The sequence below is a fragment of the Staurois parvus genome, unplaced genomic scaffold, assembly GCF_062004578.1.
Source record: "Staurois parvus isolate SC_StPar_1 unplaced genomic scaffold, SC_StPar_1.0 ptg000138l, whole genome shotgun sequence".
NCBI lineage: Eukaryota > Metazoa > Chordata > Amphibia > Anura > Ranidae > Staurois > Staurois parvus.
Genome location: NW_028317934.1, coordinates 282,079 through 300,746, shown reverse-complemented (window position 1 = coordinate 300,746; position 18,668 = coordinate 282,079). Strand labels below are relative to the sequence as shown.

At 47.0% G+C, this 18,668-nt stretch overlaps 1 long non-coding RNA gene and 1 other non-coding gene across 2 annotated transcripts in view; one reads left to right on the top strand and one right to left on the bottom strand.

The window, feature by feature from the left end:
- LOC149465250 (uncharacterized) overlaps positions 1–18,668 on the top strand; it is a 55,289-nt gene that overhangs the window by 11,287 nt on the left and 25,334 nt on the right. Inside the window, exon 2 of the long non-coding RNA XR_016312225.1 lies at positions 16,039–16,147. This is a non-coding gene — a long non-coding RNA (uncharacterized LOC149465250). The remainder of the gene's footprint in view (positions 1–16,038; positions 16,148–18,668) is intronic.
- On the bottom strand, positions 2,135–2,207 carry TRNAR-CCU (transfer RNA arginine (anticodon CCU)). Its single transcript has one exon. It is a non-coding gene; the product is annotated as a tRNA-Arg (tRNA).

Sequence of the window (18,668 nt, the reverse complement as noted above, 5' to 3'; positions counted from 1 at the left end):
ACCATAAGACCTTGTACTACTCAAAAATGGCCACCATAGGACCCTATACTACTCAAAAATGGCCACCATAGGACCCTGTACTACTCAAAAATGGCCACCATAGGGCCCTGTACTACTCAAAAATGGCTGCCATAAGACCCTATTCTACTCAAAAATTGCCACCACAGGACCCTGCACTACTCAAAAATGGCCACCACAGGACCCTGTACTGCTCAAAAATGGTCACCATAGGACCCTGTACTACTAAAAAATGGCTGCTATAGGAGCCTGTACTACTCAAAAATGGCCACGATAAGACCCTTTACTACTCAAAAATAGCCACCGTTACTTTACTATTCATTGAGATGAACGGACAGTGGCCACCATAGGGTTGTATAATGAAGACTTCGGCCAAATGGCTTCCGAATAATTGCTCTTTAAACACTTTATCAGGATTCTTTATCTGCCCTCTACCATCCCTGTGATGAAGTCACATGGGTGTGACGTAACACGTAAGGGCATAGCCGTGGGCAGACGTGAATCGAGACTGACTCTGTATGGAAGTGCAGCTTGGATCTGGAGATTTTCTATCCTGTTTTATGGTGTTTTATTCGCTCTTACATGTGACTGCATTACCTTTGAATAAAGATACGTTTGCTAGTACATACACCTTCGGGGTCCTTTGTTACCTCCACTAAGGGTTGTCACCTCAGACCTCCAACCCCCTTAAAGGGGCCGCTCCCTGTTTCTGGAAGTATAAGAGGTGCCCACCTGTCCGGTATGGTGGATGATGGGGAGAGTGAAGGACGCTTCGCCCAATGTGACGTCTCTGAGGTGAGAGTTGTGTGAGCCCGGAGGTGACGCCGCCTGCGTGGTTCGTGGCACGTCATCTGATGGGGGGGGAGGGGGGGTCTGATCCTATGAAGAAGCAGAATCAGCCGGGAAGAATTGTCTGACCCACTACTGATGATGTCACATTTCAGGACCTTCTTTATGGACACTTTATTTCTATGGGTTGCTTCTGATTTCGATTTGCTTCATTTCACTTCCTTACACTTTTCGTGTATTCTCTGTGTATTGGCAGCGCAGCATTGATGTCAGATAGAAAAGCGATCCCCAGCCCCAGGAGAACGACTTCTTACATTTACATCGGCTGAAAGGAGAAATCAACAAACCTGTCTATACTTACCTGCTCTGTAATAGAATTGCTCAGAGAGGCCCTGATCCTCCTCTTCTCAGGTCCTCCGCTGCTGCTTCTGGCTCCTCCCCTCTTGTGGTGCCCCCAGTAGGAAGCAATTCCCATGGAGGCACTTGTGCGGGCTCGCTCCCGAGTCCCATTGCTGTGTCCATTGAGACAAACAGCTGGACTCGGCCCCGCTCCCATTCCCTCGTCACTGGAGATGATTGACAGGAGTGTGAGCCAGCGGCTCCTGCTATGGATCTGCCCAGTGCCCAGGAGGGACAAAGACAGGAGAGCTGCAGCTCTCATGCACAGCGCTGGATCGTGATGGGGCTCAGGTAAGTACAAGGGGGGGGGGGAGGTAACCAGGTACCCAGGTAATCCGGTACCAGCAGTCGTATGGCCAATGGGAAGTGAGCAGGGAGGAGCAAACTACAGGCCTAGTTAACCCCTCGCCTACCGGGCACTTATACCCCCTTGTTGCCCAGGACCATTTTCAGCTTTCAGCTCTGTTGCACTTTGAATGACAATTGCGCGGTCATGCAACACTTTACCCAGATGACATTTGTAGCATTGTTTTCACACAGAGCTTTCTTTTGGTGGTACTGATGATGCTGCACTGATAGGTAGCAATGATGCTGCACTGATAGGCAGCAATGATGGGCACTGATAGGCAGCAACTAAGCGATTGTCAGGCTTTGATCGCTCAGTTCTCAGTCTTAGAGCCGGCGTGGGGACAGATGCAGCATCCACCTGGGGTAGGGAGGGGGAGGGGCCTTTCTTGGGGAAGAAACATAGAAGAGTGATGGCAGGAGAAGATCAAGTGGTCCATGGAGTCTGCTCCAGCGGGTGATCGCAGGAAAGGGACCTTCTAGGACTGACACATGGAGCACAGAGAGGTGGATCCCCCCTCCCCCCCCAGATGGTTCTATTCTTCATCCTCCCCTCATCCTGGTATAAGAGACAAGCAAGATATCCCCCAGGTGGGACTCGAACCCACAATCCCTGGCTGAGGAGGCCAGTGCCTTATCCATTAGGCCACCGGGGCTTTGTTATCTAGCTTTATCTCCACCCCCCCTCCCTCCCTCCCTCCCTCCATCTATCTATATTATTTATTTATTTCAGGTACTTATATAGCACCGTCAGTTTACGCAGCACTTTACACATATATATTGTACCTTCACATCAGTCCCCGCCCCCGAGGAGCCTACAATCTAAGGTCCCTAACTCACATTCATACATACACATATTAGGGCCAATTTAGACAGGAGCCAATTAACCTACCAGCATGTCTTTGGAGTGTGGGAGGAAACCGGAGTACCCGGAGGAAACCCACGCAGGCACAGGGAGAACATGCAAACTCCAGGCAGGTGGTGCCATGGCTGGGATTTGAACCAACGACCCAAGTACTGCCAGGGGGAAGTGCCAACCAATTAGCCGCTGTGCTGCCCCTATATCCATCTATTATCTATCTATCTATCTATTATCTATCTATCTATCTATCTATCTATCTATTATCTATCTATCTATTATCTATCTATCTATCTATTATCTATCTATCTATTATCTATCTATCTATTATCTATCTATCTATTATCTATCTATCTATCTATCTATCTATCTATTTATTATCTGTCTATCTATCTATCTATCTATCTATCTATCTATCTATCTATCTATCTATCTATCTATTTATCTGTCTATCTATTATCTGTCTATTATCTATCTATCTATCTATCTATCTATCTATCTATCTATCTTTTGTTTGTATTTTTTTTTATATCACTCTATATGTCTTTTGCTATTTTTTATATTTATCTATTGTATATAGTACAATTCTGGACCCTGAGCTCTGTGTATAGTGCGATCCTGGACCCTGAGCTCTGTGTATAGTGTGATCCTGGACCCTTAGCTCTGTGTATAGTACAATCCTGGACCCTGAGCTCTATGTATAGTACGATCCTGAACCCTGAGCTCTGGGTATTGTGCGATCCTGAACCCTGAGCTCTGTGTACAGTACAATCCTTGACCCTGAGCTCTGTGTATAGTACAATCCTGGACCCTGAGCTCTGTGTATTGTGCAGTCCTGGATCCTAAGCTCTGTGTATTGTGCGGTCCTGGACCCTGAGCTCTGTGTATAGTACAATCCTGGACCCTGAGCTCTGTGTATTGTGCAGTCCTGGACCCTGAGCTCTGTGGAAGACATGATGCCTTTTTTAGACCCCTAAACCTTCCGATGATCCAGAGGAAGGCAAACCCCCCCCCTTGGTCAGATGGTCTCCAAAGGGGAAAAAAAAATCCTTCCTGACCCCCTAAGGCGATTGGTTGTCCCTGAATCATCAGTCTGGGGTGCCCAATTCATGTCCCTGTACAGTGCTCAGAAGGTAGAGGCGGGGCCACAACATCCTGGGGGCCCCATCCAGAAAGTCGGACACTGAAGGTAGCAGTGAAAGTGTCGGTGCTTACACCCAGTCCATGTATGTGTCACAGACGGGTCTATGAATGTGTCCATGTCTGCACTGGGGAAGGAGCGCCACACCGGACAGTCCTCCCCCAGCGCCCTCCCTGCCTGGCCGCTGCACCCATCACACTGACAGGCGGCTTGGCCGAGGATTTGTATAGTAGGAGTGGGCGGAGCCTGATGGGGGAGGGGAGAGACTAGTTCTCCATCAGGTCCGCTACACTTTTCATTGACAGCACAGGCAGTGGGCGGGTCCATAGCTGCTCTTCAATCCAGCGGCTTTCAGATCCGCCCACTGCTGGGCACTGTCAGTCACAAGTGAAGTGGACCTGATTGGGCACTAGTCTTTCCGCTCCTCATCAGGCTCCGCCCACCCAGTGCAAGTCATTCCCCAAATATGGGCAGTGGCCAATGACATCCCTGTATCCTCCCCTCATTGTGTACATGAAGCTGTCGTCCGGGGAATCTCCTGGCTGATGGCTCAGGCTGGCCATCCATTCCTAGAGAAGTGCGGGTTTATAGAAAATCATCCTCCTTACCTAGATGGCTGCAGCATGGATCCCAGCTGCATCTGTCCCTGACCGGCTCTACCCCGAGAACTGAGCGATCAAACACCGCCCATCACATGACCACCCATCGCTCAGTTCTCGGTCCTCAGTGAGCAGAGAGAAGTGACTGTCAGTCTCTGGCTCTCTTCTCTATCCCTCCAGGACTCACCGGAGCTCCGGGCTGTGAAGGGGGCAGGGACGGCTGGCTCAAGATCACAGCAACACACTGAGAGGCCGAGTCAGCTGACGGTCAGTCATGTGGGTGGATCCCAACAGTACGGTCGGGATCCCTGCAGAGCCAGAACTGACTCTGTGATGTCAGATGACAGCTTAAACGTAAGCTCCAAACCATAACCCCAACCCCAACCCTTTACCCCCCACCCCTAACCCTTATCCCCTAACCCAAATCCCCCCACCCTAACCCTAATCCCCCCACCCCTCTTACCCCCTCCCTAAATCTAATCCCAACCCTGTCACCTGACATCACAGAGCCATTCCTGGCTCAACAAAGATCCTGACAATATTGTAGGGATCCACCTAGATCCCTGACTGGCTCGCTGGTTCATGCTTCTCTGAGCATGGTGCCGTGATTCTGAGCCAGCCGCTACCACCCACTCCACAGTCCGGCTCTCCAGTGAGCTCTGGGGGGGCAGAGCAGCGAGCGGTCACTGACTGTCATCCCTCTTCTGCTCTCTGAAGACCGAGAACCGAGTGATCAGTGGTCATGTGATCGCTCAGTTCTCGGGTCTTGGAGCCAGCGGTGGACAGCTGCAGCCATGTAGGTTGGGATGGATGTCTGTTATTTTCATTCCCACACTTCTCCTTGAAGAATATGTCACGGCCATACTTGAAGTGGCGGTAGTAAGAACTTCCTGAATTTGCGGCACGTGTCGGTAATGTTAGTGACACCGGAGCAAATGCTTGCCTGAATTAGGCGTAGGTAGCTCTTAAAGGGGACTCCCGCCAGAAAAGTGGTGTTAGAGCCGTTCTGAATTCCCCTGAACATACACAATAAGTACAGGAGGAAATGGAGAGGAAGAAGGAAAGGGTCTTCCTTCTGGTGTCATACTAACGCCACCGAGACCTGCGTAGAATCTGTTGGCCCTCTGGCGGTGCTGGAGATGGGGCCATTGGCTGCTGCTGGAAACACTCGCTCATGTAGGAGAATTCGCTGATATGCTGGTCTTCCGTCTCCGAATACTCCTTGGACATGAATTCTGTCATTTCTATTTTTCTATCTTCCGGTTGCTCAGGTCCCATTATCAGGGGTGAGGGTGATTTTCCTTCCGTCAACTCTGCCCAGTTGATGTCCTTGAAAAATGAATGGCGTCTTAGACCCTTTACAAGGAGCGTTCTCTTATCCTGATCCTTACATAAGAGCTGCAATGAAGAAGGGAATAGAATTAGAAACATTGAATAACTAGAATGCCGTTTACTATTAGATTCTGACAGTGACATATTTCATCTTCCTTACTTGTCCCTTTAAACTTGCTCCCCAACCCAAGGGAGCCTGGGAAGGAAGGAAGAGAAGGTAAAACCCTGCGAATACTTACTCTTTCCATGAAGTCCCGCGGGGAGGACCCAATTCTCTTGGGGTATCGAGGATTCTTGTTGATTACATCGAATGCATACTGTTTCCGAGTCTTTTGGCGTCTGAAGAAGGGATGTCTGTGGAACGTCATCTCATAGACTATCACTCCCAGGGAGAAATAGTCTATGGTGGTGAAGTATGGCACATTTTGCAAGACCTGTAGAAACAAAAGAGGAGATAGAAGGATTAGGACCTTGTCAGGCCAGGCAGAGGACAGAGGAGACTCCATGCTAACATATGTGATGTATGGAGCCTCCAGGAGTCCTAACATAGTACTCAAAATACATCAAACTGAGGCGGAGCTTGTGAGCATTGGAGGTGGGGCTTAAAGTGTATGTATAGTCAAATCTTTTCTTAGTGTTGGATCCAGTAATTTAGGGTTCGGAATCCTGGCAGATTATTCATTGCTGTCTTTGTACCATTGGACAAATTTCCCTTCACTTCCTGTCCTAGAGGAAGTCAGACGGGACAACTTTCTCTTTATTTCTTTTTCGGTGAAAATGATCACCGGTACAAATAGAGGATGAATCTCCCCAATGGGGACACCAATATAAACCTGAGAGAGGGTCTAACCCTTCCTCGCTCTATCCAAAACTAAAAAGCAGGTTGCCTTGAGATACACTTTAATTGTGCATGTTAAAGGAGACAGACAGAGGTGTACGGAGCCCAATAGCTCAATGTTCACAAGCTCTCACCATGGTAAAGAGAAGGCGTAGAGCAGGTGAGGCGTTCCTGAAGCTTTTATCCCATTTGTATGTGTGGATCGGGCAGACAGATCCATCCATCTACACCCGGCCTCAATGTCCTCTACAAAGAGGCTCTAACACTGCTACAACTCTCAGAACTTCCCACCTTTTGTTGGATATAGTTCTGACCTGGGGACCCGGTGACAGCAACCGGGGCCCCAGTGGGGGAATTCTCCATCTAATGAAAGGGGAGCCCCCTTTATGTCTTCTCTATATCCCATAATAAACATTACAATGGCGTCTAATATCAGGATGTCATGAAACTTACCTCTGGAGCCATGTACAACATTGTACCCGAACGTCCTCTGATCCTATTCGACTCGGTGACACCGACCATGGCCAATCCGAAATCGGCAATTCTGATGTGTCCGGCGCCGTCCACAAGAATATTTTCAGGTTTGAGATCTCTGTGAAGAAAAGAAGAGAACAGTTAGCTCTGCATATCCCACATTATATTAAAGAGAGAAAAGATACAAATATACATCTATACAAAGAAGAATGAACATTGATGGGTGGGCATCGGCTTCTTTTTTTTATCTGACTACAGGAAGATCTCTGTTCCGGGGTTCCCAGCTCCGCCCACCTGCGATATTCATTATGAGGAGCTCTCACTCCTCTTGCTGGATTTTGTATAAATCCTACATGAAGCAGAATATGGCATGAGCAGGGAGACTTCTGCAGCAGATGGAATGAGACTTTACAGGAGAGAACACAACGGGGAACTCTGGTGGAAAGTCTTCCTGATATCAGAAGCCAAAGAGAGATTCCACCCAGAACTACAAGGACTCATTAAAGCAGAATTGGGGGAATAAAAGAAAATACTTGTAGTGGTCTCCCCCCCTCCACACTGCAAGGGTTACATTCTGGTTTATGCCCGGGAACCAGGAAAAGGACATTGACCTAATCTCCCGCTCCCTCAATGCACCGAGGACACCGAGGGACCGCCCCCAAATGGGAATATCGGGGAGAAGAGGGGAGCGGGGAAGGTCAGTAAAAGTCCTTGTTATTGGTCCCCTAGACATAAATATTTAACCCTTGCAGTGCAGTGGTAGCCCTAGTGGAAGGGAGGATTTTCCTTTTTCCTGAGGTTCAGCTTTAAATATCCCATTATTATTCAGCGGATCCAATACTCACCTGTGCACGATTCGGTGAAAATGCAGGTACTGCAGGCCACATAATATTTCAGCAGTGACGAATCTGATGGAGAAAGAAAATATGAATTAGTATTCAAAATCATCACAAACCAATAAAAGCTAAATGTACATCGGGGTATGGATGGAGGGGTATGGATGGAGAGGTATGGATGGAGGGGTATGGATGGTGAGGTATGCATGGATGGAGGGGTATGGATGGTGAGGTATGCATGGAGGGGTATGGATGGATGGAGGGGTGTGGATGGAGAGGTATGGATGGATGTGTATGGATGGAGAGGTATGGATGGAGGGGTATGGATGGAGGGGTATGGATGGAGAGGTATGGATGGAGGGGTATGGATGGAAAGGTATGGGTGGCTGTGTATGGATGGAGAGGTATGGATGGAGAGGTATGGGTGGATGTGTATGGATGGAGAGGTATGGATGGAGAGGTATGGATGGAGGGTTACGGATAGAAGGTTATGGAGTGTTATATATAGAGGGTTATCAATGGAGGGGTATGGATGGAGAGGTATATGTGGAGGGGTATGGGTAGAGTGGTATGAGTGGAGGGGTACATGTAGAGGGGTATGGATAGAAGGGTATGTATGGAGAGGTATGGATTGAGGGGTATTGGTAGAGGGGGATGGATGGATAGGTAGGGATAGAGGGGTATGGGTAGAGGGGTACATGTAGAGGAGTACATGTAGAGGGGTATGGATAGAGGAGTACATGTAGAGGGGTATGGGTAGAGGAGTACATGTAGAGGGGTATGGGTAGAGGAGTACATGTAGAGGGGTATGGGTAGGGGAGTACATGTAGAGGGGTATATGTAGAGGTGTATGGGTAGAGGAGTACATGTAGTGGGGTATGGATTAAGGGGTATGAATGGCCTGACTACGTGATTGCCTATGCTCAGTGGTCAGTCACCCCAACTGTAGTGTGTCCCTATCATTGACTTACCTTATGGTTTTTTCATTCAGAGCGTTGTTTTCCATCAATCCGAAGAGCTCCCCTCCGCTCAGGAATTCCATGACAAATACCAGATGAGTCTGTGTGAAAAGAAGAGGTAGAGGTTACATTAGACATAGAAGATTTCACGTTGTGGATTAATATACAGAAACACGCACACGAGTTTGGAAAACCAAACAGAGTAAATACGTAGGCCGCCATGGCTGGACTATCCTGATCACAGTACTAGGTTTGTATGGCTGTTAGGGTGATCCAGTCACTTTAGTAGTTTGGTCACCATCCTAGAAGTCTCGTGTAGATCAGGAGGTCTGACTTCTGTCCTAGCTGTAGGCTCCTTCTGGATCCATGACTCAGAGTTCTGAGTCCAGAAGCAGCCAGGCAACTAGTGATTTCGGAAGAAGGTCAGCAATGGCAACCTCTGTAAAGAAAACCCCTACTCTGTACAGTTGTCCTAACCAACCTCCAGCTTTGTAGGAGGCGCTCTAGAGTTCTGCTCTTACCTATACTGCTCACCCGACTACAGCCAGAGCCCTCTGTTGTGGGACACAAGTGGAGCTCCCTTCTGCCTCTCACCTTTCAACACTCATTGGCTGAAGGACTAATTGATAGGTCCGAAGACCATCATCGGTGGAAGAGGGAGGCCTTGTGTCAGTTCTGACTTCCGATATGAGTATTTTTGGGTCTGGATCAGTGTTGGGGCGCAGTACAGGAAAGAGAGGAAGAAATTGGAAGATGGAAAGACTTACCTTTGTCTGGAAGGATCCAAATAGGTGCATGATGAACGGGAGCCTGCCACAGACTTGCATTACGGTGGACTCTATACACGCCAATTCATACTGACCTTTCAGTTTGCTTTTTTTGACCAGCTTCACTGCCAGCTTCCGCTGAATGGCGGAATGGGAGGCTAACAACACCTTCCCGTAGGACCCCTGTCCAAGGATCTTATGGAAGGTGAATGTTTCCATCGATAGTGTACATGTCTGGTCATAGCGATCGGAACTGCTTGAAAATGATTTGTTAAATATTTCAGCGCCGCATGCGATTTGTGAGTGTGAAGCGCTACATATCAAGCTGTGCAATGGTCTGGAAGCAGAAGGACCACTCAATACTGCGCTGTGGAATGATCCTGATGAAGATGGATTCTTCAGTATGGCGCTATGGAATGATCCGGGTGAAGATGGACCCTTCAGTATGGCGCTGTGGAATGATCCGGGCGAAGATGGACCATTCCATAGTGCTGTGTAGAATAATCTGGATGAAGATGGACCATTCCATAGTGCTGTGTAGAATAATCTGGATGAAGACGGACCATTCCATAGTGCTGTGTAGAATAATATGGATGAAGATGGACCATTCCATAGTGCTGTGTAGAATAATATGGATGAAGATGGACCATTCCATGGTGTGCTGCGGTCTGAAGCCAGTGGGTGGAGCCTCCTCGATGTTCCATTGCTGGGTCCTGGGGTTAGATAGATCTTGCTGATAAATGGAACCCCTTTGGTCGTCGTTCCATCGTTGGCGGATTGGATCTTATATTCATCTGGAGAGAGAAAAACAAACAGTTATTCCTATTCCTCTGTCTACACATCATGTATAGATAGTCCACAGAATCTGCGGACATTTCATTCCTTTCTACATATGTAAGTGAATGTCATCCGTGTTGTGGAAATGATCTTGTGTCACCCGGCCCCCTTTATGGGAATTCTATACATGGACAATGTGGGGGTTCTGGGCCCCGGGAGTCCATTCTCCCATTATCCTAAGAATCATTCCAATGTCCTGTATTGGTTTTATCTCAGCAGTTGTACAACAAGGGGGCTTCCTGAACTCTGCGAATGATCTATAGACAGAAGTATACGTAGTGCACTCACTAGAATGACATCATTGAAGAATACACCCCACATTACTCCCTATGTACCCCAACCGTCTACTATAGGGGGTGACAGTACAGAGCCGTGTATATACAGAGATCCCCCCACATTACTCCCTGTGTACCCCAACCGTCTACTATAGGGGGTGACAGTACAGAGCCGTGTATATACAGAGATCCCCCCACATTACTCCCTGTGTATCCCAACCTTCTACTATAGGGGGTGACAGTACAGTGCCGTGTATATACAGAGATCCCCCCACATTACACCCTGTGTACCCCAACCTTCTACTATCGGGGGTGACAGTACAGTGCTGTGCATATACAGAGATCCCCCCACATTACTCCCTGTGTACCCCAACCTTCTACTATAGGGGGTGACAGTACAGAGCTGTGTATATACAGAGATCCCCCCACATTACAGCCTGTGTACCCCAACCTTCTACTATCGGGGGTGACAGTACAGAGCTGTGTATATACAGAGATCCCCCACATTACACCCTGTGTACCCCAACCTTCTACTATAGGGGGTGACAGTACAGTGCCGTGTATGTACAGAGATCCCCCCACATTACACCCTGTGTACCCCAACCTTCTACTATCGGGGGTGACAGTACAGTGCTGTGCATATACAGAGATCCCCCCACATTACTCCCTGTGTACCCCAACCTTCTACTATTGGGGGTGACAGTACAGAGCTGTGTATATACAGAGATCCCCCCACATTATAGCCTGTGTACCCCAACCTTCTACTATCGGGGGTGACAGTACAGAGCTGTGTATATACAGAGATCCCCCACATTACACCCTGTGTACCCCAACCTTCTACTATAGGGGGTGATAGCACAGTACCATGTATATATAGAGATCCCCCCACATTACTCCCTGTGTAACCCAACCGTCTACTATATGGGGTGACAGTATAGAGCCGTGTATATACAAAGACAGGGGTCCGAACACTTCCCTACTCTATGAAGTTACCCCTCTAGGTGTATATAGCTGTGACCCCTGTAGGTGTATATAGCTGTGACCCCCTTAGGTGTATATAGTAGTGACCCCTCTTGGTGTATATAGCAGTGACCCCCCTAGGTGTATATATCAGTGACCCCCCTAGGTGTATATATCAGTGACCCCTCCAGGTGTATATAGCAGTGACCCCCCTAGGTGTATATAGCAGTGACCCCCCCTAATTATATATCAGTGACCCCCCTAGGTGTATATATCAGTGACCCCCCTAGGTGTATATATCAGTGACCCCCCTAGGTGTATATATCAGTGACCCCTCTAGGTGTATATATCAGTGACCCCCCTAGGTGTATATATCAGTGACCCCCCTAGGTGTATATAGTAGTGACCCCAGTGTATATAGTATATATGTGGGTGACATACATTACATTTCCCTGCAGTGTTTGCATTATATCTCTCTATTAGAATACTTACCATCAGCGTCTCTCCTGGTTTTCGGTCGACAAATTGGACAAAAGGGCCAAATCCTGTGTGCAGCTGCTCTAACCCCCCGCCTAATTGCCCTACGCACACCCCTTTTAGGGGCAATAACATGGGGCTGTGCGGTTTGTTGGCAGCCCTCTGCCGATGGTCCCGCCCTCTCCTGTGTTGGACCCTCTTGGTTGGTGTTCAGAGGGTCAACTTTCTTGTCTTTCTTGAATAGTCGTCTAATTGCCCCAGCCACACCCCTTTTAGGGGCGGTAACATGGGGCTGTGCAACTGGTTGGCAGTCCTCTACCAAGGGTCCCGCCCTCTCCAGTGTTGGACCCTCTTGGTTGTTGTTCAGAGGGTCAATTTTCATGTCTTTCTTGAATATCCGTCTAATTGCCCCAGCCACACCCCTTTTGGGGGCGGTAACATGGGGCTGTGCGGCTTGCTGGTGATCCTTCATTGGGAATTCGTCTCTCTCCTGTGTTGATTGTGCTGGAATTCTGCTCAGAAAATGATCTCTGATTAGCTTGTTGAAGTTGAACATCGTACGACGAGCGATTCTGAAGAGAAAGTACAATTGCTTCCTCTCTCTTCAAAGGTCAGTCACAATCTGAGGCTCCCTCACCGTGTGATGTCACAGTGAGCATGTGACCTGTGATGTCACAGCCTCTGCTCTGTTGCCATGACAACCGGAATATGCAAATGAGGCTAGTCTACTTTCAAACTGAGCATGTGACCTGTGATGTCACAGTGAGCATGAGGTCACATGACCAAGCCTGTGCTCTGTTGCCATGACAACCAGAATATGCAAATTAGGCCACTTTCAAATCTGTTTGCAGCAATTTTTTTTTTTTTTTAAATTTGAATTCCTTTGCTGCTTCTGAGAAAATAACTGACATTTTTTTTTTTTTAAATTTGAATTTCTTGGCTGCTGCTGATGTGGGGGGTGGGGGAGGGTAGTGCGAACACCCCCAAAATGAAGGTGTGACCCCCGGGGTGATGTCTCATTTTTTAAAAATCAAGAACCAGGCTGGTATTGAGGGGATAAAAAATACAGGAAAGTGTCCTTAGACTTGTTAGACGTCCAGTGAAGCCGAGTGCAAGTTCCCTGGAGGAATAGAGTGCACTGCGCTGAAACTGCATTATGTGCAATGGCTGGATGTCCTGTATATTCCCCGAACACCAGGAAATCCTGCAAAACAATCCCATCATTTCTGGGGGTCAGGGGACTCTTCCACCCCCCTCCCCCACCACTGTGATTGCTTCTTCCCCACTGCGGCCTAATGGATTTAATGAATGGATGAAACCATCTACTAGGGGGGGGGGACAGCGCTGTGTATATACAGAGATCCCCCCACATTACTCCCTGTGTACCCCAACCGTCTACTATAGGGGGTGACAGTACAGTGCTGTGTATATACAGAGATCCCCCCACATTACTCCCTGTGTACCCCAACCGTCTACTATAGGGGGTGACAGTACAGTGCTGTGTACATACAGAGATCCCCCCACATTACTCCCTGTGTACCCCAACCGTCTACTATAGGGGGTGACAGCACAGTGCTGTGTACATACAGAGATCCCCCCACATTACACCCTGTGTACCCCAACCGTCTACTATAGGGGGTGATAGCACAGAGCCTTAAATCCAGCCCATCCTGTTACACTCCGCAATAAATTAGTGTTTAATGTTTTCCCTGCTTTGGTTCCTTGATGAGCCCTGATCAGACATAGGGAGGAACAGGTTTAATTGACAGCAGCACAGAGATAAGACAATATAAGTATCTGAGCATAAAATCTATTTTCCACTCTCTCCCTGCGAAGGATTATAAATGATATACACAATCGGCATGAATTCCATTAATTACTCTGTAACTACATAAATGATGAGAGAAATTTTTGCTCATAACAACAAGACTTCAAGTTTCAAATGAAACCAAGAGTGCAAGGAGCAATGGCTCTACATATTCTCCAATTACATTTTCCATCCACACAACGGATCTTACAAATGTGACATATGTTGTAGTTATGGCCTAAGTTTAGTTTTTTTTTAAATCAGCACAAGGGATGGCACTTACATACTGTCTCTTGGGCTGGTGGCTGCTTTCTTAGTAGAAATCCTCCCTCATATTTTCCCCCACAACATCAGAAGCTATTAATTTGTCAACCCTACCGCCACTCATAGAACACTTCATTGATGGAAGCTATAATACAGCTTTGATGAATAGAGGAGGGGGGCAGGAAGGGCAGGCATTGCTTGCATTCTTGATGAGTGCCTACAACAGGTCCAGTTTCTTTATTAACACCCTGCAACACCAAAATATTACCGTTGCTGGGGTGTCAGGGTGAGCAGAGGACAGGAGACTTCAACTTAGAGAGCAGCAACCAGCAAAAGGGACACTTCTCATATGACTGTAGGAACTGTTCCTTGTGATGATAAAAAGTTCCTTGGCTTTACAGTGTATCTAAACCCAAAAACAAATATGTTATTATTGCTGGTTGCCAGTTCTTAGATGTGGTGGCCACTTTTGTTTTTTCATGAGCCTTTTTATTACTTTATTATCCCCGGGGATCCTTCTATTCACACACTTCCCGTCTTGTCATGACAATGCTCACTAAGTGTACTCTATCTATGAAGGAGTACTGTTGTCACCCTGGGACAGGACTGCAAACACCCCCTCCTTTTCTCCATAACATAGTGGTGAGGTGTTTTGTAGTCCATGGTAGATGGGAATAATGGTAACTGATAACAGTCAGCAGAGGCATTGAGCACAGGAGTAATCAACTCTCAAGATGTTTGGTAAGAATAACAGGTAGGTATGTGCACTTAAAGTGACACTAAAGTTCTTTCTTCTAAAATAACAATGTGAGGGAAGCGTAGGCAGGACAGAACACACACGGAAGATGATAAACACACAAAGTTTTATTGAAATCTGGGAGACACTCAATCAGGGTAGGAAGGTAGCATCTGGGTACCCAAAAAAGGGGAAGAGAGGGGCGGAGCCCAAAACAATTGTAATCCGGCCCACGATAGGGCAATTTAGGCAGCGATGGCCCGAGCAAGTATTAATCCAGGCAGACAAGGTATGAGTGTTCGATGGGGCCGCCCGGACAGAGAAATGGGGGTGGGGTCACTGCTGGGATGGGAGCCTCTCCTAGCTCTGTTTCTTCCCCTGACGTCTACAGTATGCTACAGGATTGGTTTGTCCCCCAAGTGCTTCCACTTTGATTGGCTTCCCCTGCGTCAGTTGGTAGATGGGCGGGGTCTGTGAGCAGCGGGGATGTACAGACTTCTGTCACCATGGAGCTAATATCTGAGCTCTCCTGCAGTTCTTCTGCCTGTCTATTGATGGCGCTCGTTACCAGGTACCCGTCTTGCCAGTCAGGGTGCAGACAGCTGAGAAATGACATGTAAGGATGAGATGGAGACTGGTCATGGCGTGTCTGTTGATCTGCTTAGAATAATACAGGCTCAATGTGGGAGCACACAGAAGACATCTAGGATGGATGTCCACTGAGGTGCATTCAGTAAATATTCAGCTTTTTGAATGACGTGTCACTTTAATATAGCTGAAAAAATCAAAATACAGCACATGGTACTGCCCTAACGAAACGCACACCAGCACGCATGCCTTTTAGCGTGCAGACTGGTGTAAACGATTCCCAATTCTGTTGCTGTGGCTGATGGAATATAGGAAGAAGGTGTATTCTCATATTTTTTTAGTACAATGCAATCTGATTGTACAATCTCCTTTAGATGTACTAACAAGGATGCAATATAAAGGCCTGTGCAATTAGATAGACATTGATTGGATTGTATAGTATTGTATATTCTCCTCATATGACATAGTTTTGTGTAAATGGGATTGTACGATCAGATTGTAGTGTGTATGGCCACCCTTTAGTAAAACACAGGTCTAGATGGACTTATCACAGTGGGTTGTAATGGTAATTACAGGCTTGTTTACCATACGGGGAGCAAATGTAGAATGGTTACCATAGCAACCAGAGGTCTGGTTACTAAGGGCAGTTCCAGTACTGACCGGTGTCTATAAGTCAGCCTGGCTGCATTTCTTAGTTATTTATTGGCCGTATTTACCAATACATTTATTTTGTTACAGAATCCAGTGTCCTTGTATCTATATGGCTTGGCGATCCACCCTCAAATCGCTTTTCAGAGGTGTTTAATAGGTAGCGAGGAGGCGATGTGATGCCAGCAAGGGAGTGGAGGTGAGTTTTGTTCCCCTTTAAATATAAGTTTTTGGGTGGACTTGCCGTTTATTAACCCCTTGCCCTCCACCCTATAGCAGAACTACTGCAGCAGGGCTGCGCAGAATCACGTATATATACATTTCTGGTAGGGGCGCACGCACGTCGCCCTGCCCATGCCGCTATTGGCGGCTAAGGATGTCAGTCATCGGGTCCCGGCCAGCACTCAGCGACTGATCGTCGGGGAAAGCTGACAGGGGAGAGACCTGAGTATAAACAACACAGGTCTCTCTCCTGTCAGCATGGACTGCTGTTTTGTATCTCTCTGCACAGCGTGTCTCCATAGTAACACACAACACAGTGCACACAGCATAACACACACAGCACACAGTTAACCCTTTGATCGCCCCAGATGTTAACCCCTTCCTGCCCAGTGTCATTAGTACAGTGTCAGTGCTTTTTCTTAGCACTGATCCCTGTATTAGGCCTCTTTCACACGGGAGGTTGTTCTGCCGCTTGTAAAAGCATGTTTTTTTATTGTGCATTTCCAACATTCCTGGCACAGAGGTCACTTGTGTTTGTACATTGTGTTTCTCTGCGATGCCATGCGTTTACGTGCGCTTATATGCGGCTGCTCTTAGCTGCAGTAGTAAATTCTTGCCTTTTTTATAGCAACTGTTTACTTGTTTTTTCTTTGTACTGCAATGGACTGTGTTTATGTACAGATAGCTGCGGTACATCGCTCCTGGACACTGTCAACTTTATTTTTCCTAAACACATCACACCGTATGTTATGAAAACGTTGCTAAACCCAGTGTGTGAACAGACCCATAGGGATGCATTGTCTGCATTTAGCTGAGGTAAATAAGTTTCTCCAACTGCAGCTAAAAGCTGAAGTCTAACCGCCCATGTGAGAGGGGCCTTAGTGTCAATAGGGAAGTCAGTGGCAGTTAGTCAGTTCCCCACCAGTGTCAGAATGCCCGCCGCAGTCCCGCTATAAGTGGCTGATCAATGCCATTACTAGTATAAAAAAAAAATCAAAATTCCAGTATATATACCAATTAATTTACACGTATCGGGATTTGTTTTAGCAAAGACATGTAGCAGAATACATTTTGGCCTACATTTATGAAGAAATTTGATTTTTCACATTTTTTATTGCATATGTTTTATAGGAAAAAGTCAAAATACATTTTTTTTTTCAAAATTGTCAGCCTTTTTTTGTTTATAGTGCAAAAAATAAAAAATGCAGAGGTGATCAAATACCACCGAAAGAAAACTCTATTTGTGGGGAACAAATGACATTAATTTATGTACAGTGTTCCGTGACCGCGCATTTGTCAGTTAAAATAACGCAGTGCCGTATCGCAAAAAATGGCCTGGTCAGGAAGGGGGGTAAATCCTCTGGAGGGCAAGTGGTTAAACTAGATTGTTTCTTTGTATTTCTCAGATGTTTAGAGTAAAAGGCATCACCAAGGCTGCATTCATACCTTTGCAATGCGTCGCTTTTTTTTTCCCAAATTCTTTTGGCAGATTTGTCATGCAACAGCATTCACTTGGATGATTCCCCATACATGTGACAAGCCTCCCAAAGCAGCTCATGTACCTTTTTTTGGTAGTGAGCCGAGCGCGTTTTGCTGTATATGTTTTTGTGCGTCTTTCCCACACTTTGTCGTGCAACAAACAAGCAACTGCTACCCGTGTTTGGAGTGCCGCTAAAAATGAATGGCACCACAAGGCCGATGAACGCTTTGGCGTGTATTTTGCACATTTCTGGGAACGTAGGTGTGTTTCTGCATGTATTCCTAGGACGCCACCCTACATGAGCCGCTATTGGCTCCTCATCATGTCAATCACTGGACTCGGTGATCGTTGGCGGAGCTGACAGGGGAGAGGTTTGTATGTAAACAATAGAGATCTCTCCCCTTTCAGCACAGGAACAGACTGCTTTGTATTGCTCTGCACACCCTAGGCCACAAACAAGCCACCATAGGCCGCACTGCCACTTCACAAGAAGATCCACCCTAGGCCGCACTTCCACTGTATCGTAAAGTCCCTAACCTACGAAATAGGTTGGCCCATAACATACCAGATCCCACCAAAAAACGTTTTCATTCATTTCATACTACAAAAATGCACTTCGTATGCATTCCGGATATGTTTTTGTTTACAGCTCACACCATACTCCGTTCTGGTGCAGTTTTGATGCAGTTTGCTATGCTCCAGTATGGTTTGCAGAAAAACGCAGCATGTTCTACATTTTTCTGCTCCGGAAACTAACTGGAACTGACTACACTGGTGTGAACTAGGGCCATTGGAATACATGGAAAACACTGTGCATGTATTTTTGATGCAGAAAACAAAATGCACTGGACTGCATCTAGTGTGAACTAGCCCTTAGAGTCTTTTCCATATATGCAAGCTGGCCAATCGGGAGGATAAGATCTATTTCTGATATTTCAAGCGTACATGACCTTCTTTGAGAGAAGATGTCATATATTTCTGGTGAGTGCGGTGTGTTGTCCTTCTTGGGAAGAGAGGA